The sequence below is a fragment of the Temnothorax americanus genome, unplaced genomic scaffold (assembly GCF_048541705.1).
Source record: "Temnothorax americanus isolate GAGA-0224 unplaced genomic scaffold, ASM4854170v1 Scaffold112, whole genome shotgun sequence".
Taxonomy (NCBI): domain Eukaryota; kingdom Metazoa; phylum Arthropoda; class Insecta; order Hymenoptera; family Formicidae; genus Temnothorax; species Temnothorax americanus.
Window position 1 is genome coordinate 122,927 of NW_027509245.1, and position 12,485 is coordinate 135,411.

The 12,485-nt window shown below is 40.8% G+C and overlaps 1 protein-coding gene across 13 annotated transcripts in view; it reads right to left on the minus strand.

The window, feature by feature from the left end:
• LOC143908712 (dorsal-ventral patterning tolloid-like protein 1) overlaps window positions 1-12,485 on the minus strand; it is a 297,226-nt gene that overhangs the window by 110,651 nt on the left and 174,090 nt on the right. The window lies entirely within an intron of this gene.

Here is a 12,485-nt window from a genome sequence, read left to right on the forward strand (position 1 = left end):
TTTGTACATACAAACTGTACAACTTTTAATTTTTTCCGATTTTTGTGTTGAAATCAACACTCGCGCGATGTGTTTTCGTGCATATTTCAATTGTATACAAATTTTTTTAAGTTCTGTGCAGTCTAATCAAAGTTGGAGTTCTCCCTGCAATTGTCGGTAATTTGGGTTAGTTTAGAATCCTCTTAAGTTAAAATACTTTTTTGGGTGATAATGAAGAGAAGTTGGGCTCCGTCCTTTCCCTATCCAAGCATTTATTTAAATATATGTATATATGCAAATTGTTTATTAAAAATTTATCAACAAACAAAATGAACCATGCTGAATGCTATAATTTGTGCTTTATAATATGAATTCAATGCGTTTTTATCGAATTTTTATTTTGCCGGTGTTATAATCACTGTAAATAAATAGGTGCCTTTAGTTTAATTGTAGTAAGTCATTCAAGTCCAATAAAGTTGTACAGGTACGTAGTACTTATAAGTATACTAAATGTAGTCAGAGCCACTAGTTACGGAAATGTCTAGTTTCTGAGATATTCAAATTTTAATTATTTGGCTGGATTATAAAGTTATTCAAGATTTCGATATAAAAAATAATTAAAATTCAAAAATATTTTGCTGAAATGTTTTATTTTATTAATGTTAGAAAAGTAGATAATTATGTACAAAAAGACCCCAATCGCCAATGACCTTGACCTTCACATATGTTGTTAAGGTCATGACCCTGAGTAACCTTGACCTTGAAAAACGTGACGGTCACGTGGATCTGTTCAAAAGTTACAAAACATTAAAGTTTTCGCTTTGTAAAAATTATTCAACCATAGCACGCACGCACGCACGCACGCACGCACACACACACACACACTGAAGGGGAAGTACGGAGTGCCTTCGGCGTGGACTTTCCACGCGTGAAAAATTGTAAACCCATGTTTACAGTAATTACTATTAATAATTAATTAGACAGTGCTCGTAATTAATTAGTGTTTATTGTGTGTATTAATTTTACAGCGGATACACTCTACGCATAATACAAAAGGGGGCAAAACCTACTGCTTCCACACATATACCTTTCACGCGAAACAAAGTGCCACATGGGTTTACAACTTTCCACGCGTGGAAAGCCAACGCATGTACTTTGAGGCACACTATGTGTCTAGTTTAATAATAGTAGAGTCCCCCGCAGCTGCCCCGCAGGGGGGCAGAACCTACTTTCTTTTCCCACTTTTTACGCGAAACTAGTTGTCACATGGGTTCGTAGCGTGCTTTACGAGCTCGTTTATATTTATATAATGTTTCATTATGTGTGTGTATATATATATATATATATATATATATATATACACACACATAATGAAACATTATGTACAATACTCTATTAATTTCCTGAATATACATATTTATGTCATCTAGTAATACATAAAATGGATCTCCTCCAATTCTTTTTATTGTATATCGCCACAAATATTCACACAGATGATCGACCAATTTATCTTGTTTAATAACACTTCTACTTAAACGAGCTTGTAAAGCACGCCACAAACTCATGTGACCGCAGGAGGATAAACGTGTTATTGTTGAATAATTTTTACAAAGCGATAACTTTAATGCTTTGTAACTTTTGAACGAATCGTGACCACTTTTTTCAAGGTCAAGGTTACTCAGGGTCATGATCTTGACAACATATGTCAAAGTCAAGATCATATTGGCTATTGGGATCTTTTTGTTCATAAAACGATTTTTGGCAATTGTTTGGTATGGTTTGGTACATATACCAAAGTTACTATCGGTGGTTGCTATTGGTTCTGGTGCAGTTTGGTATACCCTTTGGTTGCTTATACCAGAGTCACGCTAAAAATTGTCTATAATAATCAGAAAATGTACGTACAGTAATATCAAATTATCATTATTAACCCTTAAATACCGCATTTTCGGCGCTACCCGTCAACACCGCACATGGGTTACGCTAACTCAATAATTTTTTTTGTTTATATCTCAAGATCTAATGCACCAATTTTAAAGCCCTTTTTTAATCAATACGCCAAACAGTAAGAAAAAAGAATAAATATATTAGAATATCATAAAACTTCCGGTACTCGAGACAGTTTGAAAAAGTTTTGAAAATAAAAAAAATTTTCTTTTAAAAATCAGTTTCTTTTTTTTTAAGATACGAGTGTTCAACTTACAGAAATTAAAAGGTAATAAGTTGAACTTCAAGGAAAGAAATACGTCATGACGATTTGTTCCAAAAGTATAATTAATTGGAGAGGTGAAGTTGGGTGATTTCTTTTGGCGGATCAACAATTGTGGCTACGTAAAGCTGAATTTGAAAAAATTTGCATGTTTTTGAATAAAAATCGGATATGGAAGTGTTAAATAATATCTACAATAAAATTGTTTCAAAATATTTTTTTACTTTATTAAAAATATTTAGTATCACGACCGCTGGGCGAATTTGAAAACGCGTCTCCATTACTGCGTAAACAAGAAATAAATATTTATTTTTCATTAAATAATTTTTTACTATAATTTTAATATATTATTATATTATAGCAATGAAATTAAAAGATTATTTATTAATTTTTACTTGAGAAAATTGCAGTCTACTTTAAAAAGATGCTAAACGACGTTATGCCTCACTTTTAATTTTTTGTAAAAAATATACGAAAATTATTAAAATATTTTTTATTATATTTTATTTTTCACAAATAACTTTCAAAATAAAAGCTGACATATTTGTCTAAAATTAGCATACCCAGTTAGCGTAACCCAGTACGGTGTTTGAGCGTTAAAACAATATTTAGAGAGACTTTGACACTAAACAATATATTATAGATATAAGGCTATTAAGAGTCGACGCAGAATTGAGAGTACGAAAAAGTTTATTCTTGACAGATCAAGAGACACGGTAGTGTCTCGCGCCAAGTATACGCGAAGCGAGACCGCACCACTCACACACACACACACACACACACACACACACACACACACACACACACGCACACGCACACGCACACGCACACGCACACGCACACGCACACGCACACGCACACGCACACGCACACGCACACGCACACGCACACGCACACGCACACGCACACGCACACGCACACGCACACGCACACGCACACGCACACGCACACGCACACGCACACGCACACTCACACACACACGCACACGCACACGCACACCCACACGCACACACACACGCACACGCACACGCACACGCACACGCACACGCACACGCACACGCACACGCACACACACACACACGCACACACACACACACACACACACAGAGGGCATATTATATTTAATAAATATCCAATGGATATCTACATATAACGTCCATATATATATATATATATATATATATATATATATATATCTATTATGGATATTTAATAAATATCTAATAAATGTAAAAATATCCCGATCTCACAAATAACCAGCAGGGATATTCATTAGATATCCACGTGTTATCCACATATCCATATCCACAAAATAGCTACCAAAGATATCCACTAGATATCCACACGTTATCCACATATCCATGTCCACAAAATATCTATCACAAATGTTACGTCCTGCGAACTCCACGATTTTCTTTTTTCACGGAAATTACTATGCGTCTAAAATAGCCCTTAAGATTAGAATAAGTAAACTGAGCACGGACGGTTATCAATCGGCGAGTGAACTTTGATCCCTTCACTTTCCTTTTTTTTTTTAACCAAACTACCTATTTGCTTGGGCAACTAAAACTAAAAGCGACCTTCCAGATTACTGACAGATGAGGCATACGTGATCAGATTTTCATCAGCTTTGTCTAGCCCATAACTATAAACCCGGCGATACGACGCGCCAAAGGGGCCTTAATCTCAGTCAGAGTTTGATGGAGATTTTTATTGCATCAAGCAAGCTTTCTAAAATTGCTCGTACAATGTTTCCGACAAACAGAAACAAAGCTTTAGACGTGTCTGTAAATACACGTGGAGGAAGTGTCTGTTTGCATTTAAGATTGAAGAGTATGCATTGTCTGTCAACATAAAAACAGGGTCGCAAGATAAATAAAAAACCCTAATAAAAAAGAAATCAGCGTGTTTAAAATATATAATAAGAGAAGCAAGAGATTGTGTGCTGGTCAACATCTGTGGTCGTGGTTGACATATTGGTGGTGGTACGGTGGATCTGCCAAGATGGCGGCGGCGGTACCGTTACCAGCGTCACATGTTATAATATGTATCCGTGCGCGCTCTGCGGCGACCGCGTTGCGCCCCAGAAACGGATCAAGCCGCGGCGGACTGATACTGCGCATGTGTGAGCGTGCCGATACGTGCGTGCAGCTCGCCGAGCGGGCATTCAGCGTTCGTCCGTCTGAGTGTATAATCGTGTTTGATTACGCCTTGCGTTCTTTCGAGAATATTCGTTTAACTGAGTTGAGCGTTGATACGCTATTGTAATCATCACGATATTCGAGTCTTTGCACGAGAACTGATAGTTGTTAATGCGATCGAGCGAGGCTGTTGCGGTACAATTAAAAGGAAAGACACCACGATATCTAACGATCCTCGGACCGAGCAGCGTGAAGGAAGGACGATCGTCGTCATTGAGACGTCGTCACCCGAACGAAGTACGAGTCAGCCATCTTGGCACATTGAGTAATCTTTTTTCTATTACTTCTGGGTTTGCTGATTTATTGGCGGACTCGGAGTAATCTCTTTTACTATTACTTTTAAGTTAGCTGATTTATCGGCGGACTCGGAGTAATCTCCTTTTCTATTACTTCTGGGTTGGCTGATTATCGGCGGACTCGGAGTAATCTCTTATTTTTCTATTACCTCGGGTTATCCGACTCGTCGGCGGACTTGGAGTATTTCACTATTCCGAGTTAGCTAATTTATCGACGGATTCGGGATACTCCTTCTTACTCCATTACTTCGGGCTAGCTGAGCCATCGGCGGACTCGAGATCTACTCCCTTTATTTTCATTTCATAAAACCCGGGTTGACTTCTCCATGGATAACGGATTACGATAATTGACCCCCCCCCCCCCGTTAACTTATAGTGGATTTGCGCGGTCCCGCTGAAACCCGTGTGAAGTCCCAAAACGCCGCGAAACACGGGCGGAATCGTCAAAACAAGCAGGCGCGAAAATGACTTAAAAAAATAACACTAGAGTTCCTCTGACACGAACGGGAGAACGCCGGTCCTCCACGACTCGCCACTCCAGGTAATTCCTGACACCCCTGATTCCTCTCCTTTCCTGGAACCTTCATATTCTCCATTGCCCCGGGGAATTTCCCGATTCCCCCTCATTTGCACCTTCCTCTTACCTAAGTCCCGTATACGAGAGATCGTATTTCCCGGTTGCTCGCGAGGAACCACCTTTTCCAGCGATCTCGGTTACTTCGATCGTAGAATTAATCAAAGAGGTACCGCATTTCCCATTCCCGCGGAGTCAGGATCGTCCGGGTGAGGGCTTGGAGTCTCCGAGAACTGCGTTCCTCTCATATTCCTCGGTTTCCAAGAAACCCACTCGAGAGCCTCCTCCCCACCACTTTTCTAGGGACCTCTCAGCTTATTTCCTCCAATACACCGATCCTCTTCTTCCTAATAGTTTTACACTCGGTCCTTACGAGTTTGACTTGGTCGGACTCCGTTCCACTGTAGAGACAGTAGATCCCCACAACGCTATTCCCGTTTATTTCCCGCAATATGAATTCCCGTACCTGATTCCCATAAACTTTTTTGTAATATATTCCAACAACCTACCGTCACCCTCGAGGAGATAGTCGATCCCGAGGTGATTACCCTAGATTAATTATTAACTCATCCGTTAGTATAAATTTTAGTTATTATGTTTTAATTTAATATGGCACATACACATATATACACCACACCCACACTTAGTTAAATTAATGTAACCTTATTTCTTAAATTAATTGTAACAATAGCGGGCAGGATGTCCATTTATAAATAGGTCTCTCTTCAAAAATCCTGCCCGATCACCCCCGCACTTATGTAACACCCGCGAGAAGTACACACACATATACACCTTACACATACATTCTACACTTAAACTTATCTTAAGGTAAACGTCCCAATAGCCAACCATGTCCCAGTTCCCAACCATTTAGGGGAATATTCCACTTAATTAAGAAAATTTTTGATAAAAATAAATAAATAACCACTTAATTGAGTTCTACAATTTTTAATCTATTCATAGGACAACGGTTAAAATAATCCTTGCGCTCTTTGTAGTAATTTTTTCGAGTTTCTTGAGAGTGCACGCGCTGCTCCGGGAAACGAAGCGCATCTGTAAGCCAGTTTGTTAAGAATTGACGAAGTTCAATTATAACTATTGTCGCATTCATTCTGTATATATTATATTGAATAAATTATAGTTTTTTATATTTAGGAAGATGTAGAGAATGCAAATCTAGCGTCAAAATTTAGTTAAAATTGCCAAAAAATTGTTAATTTGCATGGTTGGATACTCGGAAGTTTCAACCGTATGGTGTACCACTAGCCGGACGCAACGAACTCAGCGGTCTGACGCCGGTCGCGCAGTCAGCATGGCTGGATTTTCGCGCAGTTTTTCGCCGGTCTTTCCGTGCTGAGGACTCCGGACGGACCAGTACTCGGGCAACGTCGCACTTCGCTCGCCGTCGTGACGCGCGGCGTCGGTCTCTCGCCGCGTTAACGTTGTCACGTTTCGCCTTTCTGTCGCGAGGCGCGACAGTACCCGATGTTCAGATTTGCTCTGGGTCTCGTCTCGTTCGGACGTGTCAGCCCGAGTTCTTCTTTAATAACGGGAGATTAATAAAAGAGTTTCCGTTTCTAACAACGTGTCCTCTTTTTTTGTGAGAGTCCTGAGAAACGCGCCGCGAGTGAGTGAGTGAGTGCAAACGTGCGGCTGACGCTTGACGAGCGTAACATTTTGGGGGCTCGTCCTAACGAGACGAGACCCAGAGCAAATCTGAACATCGGGTATAAACAGAACATCTGGTATAACAGAACATCCGGTAGGAAAATCAATAATCAATTGAGCATCAGAGAAAATCAATATTCACATAAACAAGCGTCACTAAGGACGATTCGCGGCGCGACATTTACTACCGGGCGACTCGCATGAAGCGCGCGGCACGGGTGCAACAATATTAACAAATCTTATTTATAAGCGGATACGACGAAACGAAAGCTTGGATTGTCTAGTTTCTGAAAACCATCCAATAATTAGTTCCATCGGTAATAGTTGATTTTTTTTTCGGAAAATGCGAGAAAAGGAAATGTCCCAGTACCCGGCCATCAATTTTTGGTTATGTCCTGATACCCGACCACTCTCGATGTCCCAGTACCCGGCCATCAGTTTTTGATTATGTCCCGATACCCGGCCACTTGATGTCCCTATTACCAACCAGTCGCAGATGAAGCCAAATTTGTAAAATGTTAGATATCATACTTACTGCGAATAATTGCCTCAGTTTAGCGTAATTTTAAACACACCTTAAGTACACTAGTAAACAATGCCGCGCGTCAATGCTGATCGTTCGTGTTAATTTTCATTAAAATTATCTCTCTCTCTCTCTCTCTCTCTCTCTTTCTCTCTCTCTCTCTCTCTCTCTCTCTCTCTCTCTCTCTCTCTCTCTCTCTCTCTCTCTCTCTCTCTCTCTCTCTCTCTCTCTTTCTCTGTCCACGACGTCTCTCGCTCGTGCCTCGCGCACACGGAAATTGATCGCAAGAGATCGCGGATCCCGCGTGAAATTAGCCACGTTGGACGCGAGTCGTCGCGGCTATGAGCGTGTTTCCTCGGGGCAGTCTTCTTCGCGCTTGGAGGTTAGGTTCAAGCATCTGGCGTCCTTTCTCGGGGCTTCTCGGTTCCCGGTCAAAACTGGCGTGTCGGACGGCACCAGGCTACCTCGCGCCTCGCTACAGAAGGCGAAACGTGACGACGTTAACGCGGCGAGAAACCGACGCCGCGCGTCACGACGGCGAGCGAAGTGCGACGTTGCCCGAGTACTGGTCCGTCCGGAGTCCTCAGCACGGGAGGACCGGCGAAAAACTGCGCGAAAATCCAGCCATGCTGACTGCGTGACCGGCGTCAGACCGCTGAGTTCGTTGCGTCCGGCTAGTGGTACACCATACGGTTGAAACGTCCGAGTATCCAACCATACAAATTAACAATTTTTCGCCAATTTTAACTAAATTTCGACGCTAGATTTGCATTCTTTACATCTTCTTGAATATAAAAAGCTATAATTTATTCAATATAATATATAAAGAATGAATGCGACAATAGTTACAATTGAACTTCGTCAATTCTTAACAAACTGGCTTACAGATGCGCTTCGTTTCCCGGGGAAGCGCGTGCACTCTCAAGAAACTCGAAAAAATTACTACAAAGAGCGCAAGGATTATTTTAACCGTTGTCCTATGAATAGATTATAAATTGTAGAACTCAATTAAGTGGTTATTTATTTATTTTTATCAAAAATTCTCTTAATTAAGTGGAATATTCCCCTAAATAATTGGGAACTGGGACATGGTTGACTATTGGGACGTTTACCTTAAGATAAGTTTAAGTGTAGAATGTATGTGTAAGGTGTATATGTGTGTGTACTTTTCGCGGGTGTTACATAAGTGCGGATGTGATCGGGCAGAATTTTTTAAGGGAGACCTATTTATAAATAGACATCCTGCCCGCTATTGTTACAATTAATTTAAGAAATAAGGTTACATTAATTTAGCTAAGTGTGGGTGTGGTGTATATATGTGTATGTGTCATATTAAATTAAAACATAATAACTAAAATTTATACTAACGGATGAGTTAATAATTAATCTAGGGTAATCACCTCGGGATCGACTATCTCCTCGAGGGTGACGGTAGGTTGTTGGAATATATTACAAAAAAGGTTTATGGGAATCAGGTACGGGAATTCATATTGCGGGAAATAAACGGGGATAGCGTCGTGGGGATCTACTGTCTCTACAGTGGAACGGAGTCCGACCAAGTCAAACTCGTAAGGACCGAGTGTAAAACTATTAGGAGGAAGAGGATCGGTGTATTGGAGGAAATGAGCTGAGAGGTCCCTAGAAAAGTGGTGGGGAGGAAGCTCTCGAGTGGGTTTCTTGGAAACCGAGGAATATGAGGGGAACGCAGTTCTCGGAGACTCCAAGCCCTCACACGGACGATCCTGACTCCGCGGGAATAGGAAATGCGGTACCTCTTTGATTAATTCTACGGTCGAAGTAACCGAGATCGCTGGAGAGGGTGGTTCCTCGCGAGCAACCGGGGAATACGATCTTTCGTATACGGGACTTAGGTAAGAGAAAGGTGCAGGGGAGGGGGAATCGGGAAATTCCCCGGGGCGAGCCGGAGAATATGAAGGTTCCAGGAAAAGAGAGGAATCAGGGGTGTCAGGAAATACCCGATAAGATAGAAGACGAGGGGGCAAATTAAGGGGAGACCGCGACGGTGAGCGGGTGGAGGCGGTGGAGTGGCGAGTCGCGGAGGACCGGCGTTCTCCCGTTCGTGTCGGAGGAACTCTAGTGTTATTTTTTTTAGTCATTTTCGCGCCTGCTTGTTTTGACGATTCCGCCCGTGTTTCGCGGCGTTTTGGGACTTCACACGGGTTTCAGCGGGACCGCGCAAATCCACTATAAGTTAGCGGGGGGGTTAATTATTGTAGTCCGTTATCCATGGAAAAGTCAACCCGGGTTTTATGAAATGAAAATAAAGGGAGTAGATCTCGATTCCGCCGATGGCTCAGCTAGCCCGAAGTAATAAAGTAAGAAGGAGTATCCCGAATCCGTCGACAAATTAGCTAACTCGGAATAGTGAAATACTCCAAGTCCGCCGACGAGTCGGATACCCCGAGGTAATAGAAAAAAAAGAGATTACTCCGAGTCCGCCGATAATCAGCCAACCCAGAAGTAATAGAAAAGGAGATTACTCCGAGTCCGCCGATAAATCAGCTAACTTAAAAGTAATAGTAAAAGAGATTACTCCGAGTCCGCCGATAAATCAGCCAACCCAGAAGTAATAGAAAAAAGATTACTCAATGTGCCAAGATGGCTGACTCGTACTTCGTTCGGGTGACGACGTCTCAATGACGACGATCGTCCTTCCTTAACGCTGCTCGGTCCGAGGAACTTTAGATATCGTCCGGGATTAAAAGTGCGATTTTTCGAGAGTGGTAATGAGTACGAGGTCTAAATCTGATAAAGCCCAAGTTGACGATCTCTATAGACAAGCCATAGAGAATCAAGGCAAAATTAAACCCAGTAGTTCTACTCCATACACATCCACTCCCCTTCCATCCGTTAAACCTAAACCTAGACAAATTTTTACTCCAAACGTTGGCGAAATTGCGGAGGACAAACCACAAAATATAACCGATACGTCCGAGCTAAGCAATTTCACTCTTCGCTTTTCCGACGATTCTTTGAATAAAACTGTTGTAATATGAGTTCTCATTTTATCGACAGAGACTTTAACACATTTATTATAGGTGGCAGCATAGAATGTTTCCCTTTTGTTTGTTACGCTTCTATGCCTTTTTTAACTAGAGCCTGGTTGCCTTTACCTTCGTTCGTTACTCATAGACACTTTAGTCTCAAGTTATTCTCAAGTTATATCTTGCAACACTGTAATCAAAAGCAAACGTTTATTTTGTGTTGCAATCCATTAAATCATTATTTTTCTTCTCAAATTCGTGTTCTGCAAATTCGTATAACTTGCTATATCCCTCGACAGAAAACGCTAACAAAAACAATTCAACTTGCACGTCAAGTCGATTATAATTCTTTTATAAGTTGTGATACCATCACAGAAACAATGGCGCACACGCTAACCCTTTTGTTACATTAAAATACGCGGTAGAGGCCGTTCCCTTCTTTGATGGAAAAAATATTCCATTAACATATTTTATCGAGGGATGCGAAGAAGCGAAAGCCATGTTGCCCAATGAGGCAAAACTTCAATTCACTAAAATAATCAAAACTCGAATCGTAGGCAAAGCTCGCCGTACAATACAGGACTGAGATTTCGATACAGTAGCCTCGTTAACAAAATATTTAGAACAAGTTTATGGCGTTGCTAAAAATATTTATCAATTACAAAGAAAGTTAGGTTGCATCTATCAAAAAACGGAGAAAGATGTAGTTACTTACGCTAATCGGGTCAAATTGTTGGGAAAACAGATATTAGAAGCACATAAAAATTCAGGACATGTCAAACATTTGACCTTCCCGGTCAAAATATTAAAGCATCTTTAGAAAGGGACATGTGTAAATGTTTTATTAAAGGGTTAAAACCGGAAATTTAAGAAGGAGTAACAAGTAATTTGTATGCCCAAGCCACCGTAGCCGACGCGTTGAATAGAAAGAGAGCTGCGCGAAATGACAGATTTACGACAGGGTCAAGGTAATCTTGCAGAAAAATCATCAAACACTGTTATAAAGTTCTGTTATAAAGAAAAACATTTAGCCTCTAACTGTAAGAAATTGACTTAGTTGTCTCTGCAATCCCATAATAAAACCGATTTGGGAACCGAAATTCTAATATGCTAGATATGTAAAAAACGCAAAAAAGGTGCCGACAAATGTCGCTTTCGCGACCCTCAGGCCCGACGATCTGTCAATATATGTAGTTCAAGAAAGTCATGTCATTTGTCAATTATGCTCTAAATCCGGTCACAATGCTAAATCTTGTAGAATAAATAATACTAACAATCAGAATAAACCCGCTGTAATTTGTCAATGGCGCGAACAACGTGACACGGCGAATAGACTGAAAATTGTCTGTCAGATTTAATAATGGTGTTAGGCATATCGTAAAAAACTGTCGAACTAAGGTAGAGCAAAACACGACATCCAAAACCTCATTATTTTGTCGTTATTGTAACCTTGAAAACTGCGAATTGTGAATTGCGAGCAATAATCGCAGGCAAGCAATTAATCAGGGAAACTCCAATGGCCCCTCGAAGTCGGGTGTGCAGCAGGGGTCCGAACGGATCTCACACCCATCGACATCTCAGAAAACCCAATAAACAAAAAAACGATAGAGATACAACCCGTAACCGTAAATCTCGATAAACACCGTCGCGTGCCAACCATTTAGATAGACTTCGGTAAGCCGATTTCCCACGTTACCCTTATTCTATATAGATACCGGTTCTGCCTCAAATTTAATTAAAGAAAAATTTTTGTCAAATAACAATACCATCAATCACAGTAAACTTTTGCAATTAAGCGGCATAAATGAATACCCAGTTTATACTCTCGGAGAAGTTATTTTACCACTTTTTGGAAAGCCAGTAACTTTTAACGTAGTGTCAGACAATTTACCGATTCCGCAAGCCAGTTTATTAGCCAACGACTTTTTTGAACAAACTTCTTCAAACATAGATTACGCGACGGGACACTTAAACGTATCAGGAAGTTAGCATACCTTCCCTTTCACCGAAAACTATCACAGCTTTTCCGC